The 2,463-nt window shown below is 52.1% G+C and overlaps 1 pseudogene; it reads right to left on the bottom strand.

Moving 5' to 3' along the window:
• Window positions 1-1,710: 1,710 nt before the first annotated feature.
• On the bottom strand, window positions 1,711-2,103 carry LOC136132281 (lymphocyte antigen 6E pseudogene; annotated as a pseudogene).
• Between the last annotated feature and the right edge of the window lie 360 nt (window positions 2,104-2,463).

Below are 2,463 nucleotides of genomic sequence, written 5' to 3'. Positions count from 1 at the left end.
TCATGAGGTAAAGTTAGTTTGTCCATTGGGCTTTCATTCTAAAGGTTTACTGCTAAGAAACTTAGAGAAAATAATACATCAGGAAAGCAAATGGCGTCTTACCTATTCCTTTCTGTGTTTTTTCTTTTTTCTTCTTGGAATGGAGTGCTGACCAGACAGTCTGTCTCGGGGTAGGTCCTGCTGGGAGAACTGAACATAAATTACTCTCGTTTGCAGCTACCTAAGCTCTGCTACCAAAACACAACAGCAGCAAGAGATCTATAATGAACTTCACCTGTGCCCAGGTTCCCTCCATAGATCCCTGTTTCTAATTCCCTACTGTTTCCTTCCTTTGTGAACTGATTTAAAAAAAATAAAACCTTACTCATCCTTGGACATGAGTCCAGGTAATATGCACACCAGCTGCTAGTGTGGAAAATGCATTGATTTCTTTCCTTTCTTCCTTTCCGTCTCCACTCCTCATTAAATCCAGGGTCAATGTGATGAGATAGGGAAGTACAACCACCTGTGTAAGAGAGCACAGTTTTGCCTAATATTTGGCTTCCCAGTTTGACCATTAGACTTCAGAACATATTTTCTAAACTAAGGTTAAGGAAAAGCAAGGCATCTCTGAATCATTCTTTGTATCATCTGTGTATTATTTTCCAGGGTGTTCACATGGAAAGAGGTGATAGGAAGAAAAGTGTGTAGAGAAATATCTTTCTGTAGAAATTTCAAGAAAAAATGTTTTGCCCTTAGCCTGATAACTAGATCTCCCTTCCCGCTTAAGACTATTAGGAAGGTAGAGCCTCTATATCAAACACAGAAGAAAGCAAAACAAATTTAAAATCTGCATCCCTGATTCAAAGCTCCATCCCTACCAATGGATTCACTGCTGCTCAGGTATAGGAACCTTACCCCAATGGTAAGACCGCGTCCCTTATGTCATCTGACACCTAGAGGTGCTCAGTGTTGAATAATACTTGGCCAGTTACAGACAGGGCACATTTGCTAGAAGTCCCACATTTTTTTGGGGGGGGGGTGGGGTGGGAACATCTGTGTTTATTTGAGGCAGCAAAGCAGCAGGAGGGCTCCAGTGTGGCGGTGGAGGGAGGGGGCCCGAGAGCAGCTGGATTTTGGGCTGGTCAGCAGCCTAGACCTGGGGACAGTGGAAGGCATGTCTTCCTAAAGGCTGCCCTTGAAGTGAGTGAAATGAGGTGTGCAGAGATGCCAGGGGAAAGGGGTTCTGTGCTGGCGCTTGGGGCTCTAGGGGCTGCGGATGCCGGGATCCTGACGCTTACTCCCATCCCCGCCCCCCGACACAGGCCGAGACCTGGCCACACACTCACCCGTGCCTAGCAGGACACACGGACCAGCGCCTCTCCACACAGCACATCTTCCGCACCTGCGGGCGGACAGGGCCTGGACAGGGGCAGGCCTGGGATCAGGTGCCCCTCCCAGCATGTCCCTGGGACGTGGTTCTGACTCTGGGGCCCTCAGGCTCCGTTCCCAGGTTCCCCCTGGAAGGCTGACCTGGAAGTAAGGGTAGCCGGCAGGTGTGTGGGTGCAGAGGGCAGGCCTGCCTGTGAGGACCCAGGGCCTAGACAGTGGGCTCTGCAGGGGGAGGAGTCTAGGGGAGGAGGCTTCGAGATCCTCCTGGGTCTGGGAGGAGCTGGGCTTTCCTTCTTTCCTGAGCTTTGGGAGTCTGGGCCGGGCACAGGGTCCCGGGGGTCAGGGACCAAATCGTAGCAGAGCCGACAGCAGGCTGAGCAGGAGCCCGAGGCCCAGCACAGCGGCGCTGGCCCGCAGCCCGCGGTCGGCCGCACTGATGTTGCACAGGAAGCTCTGGCAGCAGCGGGTGTCCACGGACGCCACACGGAGATTGACGCTCGGGATGGGGCAGAATGGGGAGTAGCCCTTGTTCAGGGTGTAGCCAAAGTCCACCACGTTCCCGATAACAGCGGATGCAGAGATGCTCACCCAGTAGTTGTCTGTATCGTAGCAGACAGTGGGCTTCAGGCAGTACCAGTCGCTGTTCTTATTCACGCAAGAGAAGCACACCAGGGAGTGGGCTCGCTCCACACCCAGGAGGGCAGCCAGCAGCACCGGCAGGAAGACCTTCATTCTGGAGGGGACTGGCGTCCCGGCTGGGGTCTCACGAAGCCAAAGAAGTCAGCCCGCCGGCGGACGCAGGTCCCCGGCCGTGCAGTGAAGCCTGCCCCTGAGCCCGAGCCCGCGGCAGCCCGCTCCAGAAGTCCCACATTGTATTCCATATGTATGGAAGTGGAAATTACACTACATAAAGGGTTTGATTTTCACTCTCCCAAAGATGTTCAATGTATTCCTAATGGCCTTGATTTTATGTTTGGTTTAGAGAGTTTCAAGGACAAATATGGGCATGTTGCACATAACCAGCTTATTATAATTCATTATATGGGTGTTAACATTGCACTTCTTGGCAGGCCAAGGAGTTCTTGATGCATG

Source organism: Phocoena phocoena, chromosome 12, assembly GCF_963924675.1.
Source record: "Phocoena phocoena chromosome 12, mPhoPho1.1, whole genome shotgun sequence".
Classification (NCBI taxonomy): domain Eukaryota; kingdom Metazoa; phylum Chordata; class Mammalia; order Artiodactyla; family Phocoenidae; genus Phocoena; species Phocoena phocoena.
This window is presented reverse-complemented; position numbering and strand designations above follow the sequence as displayed.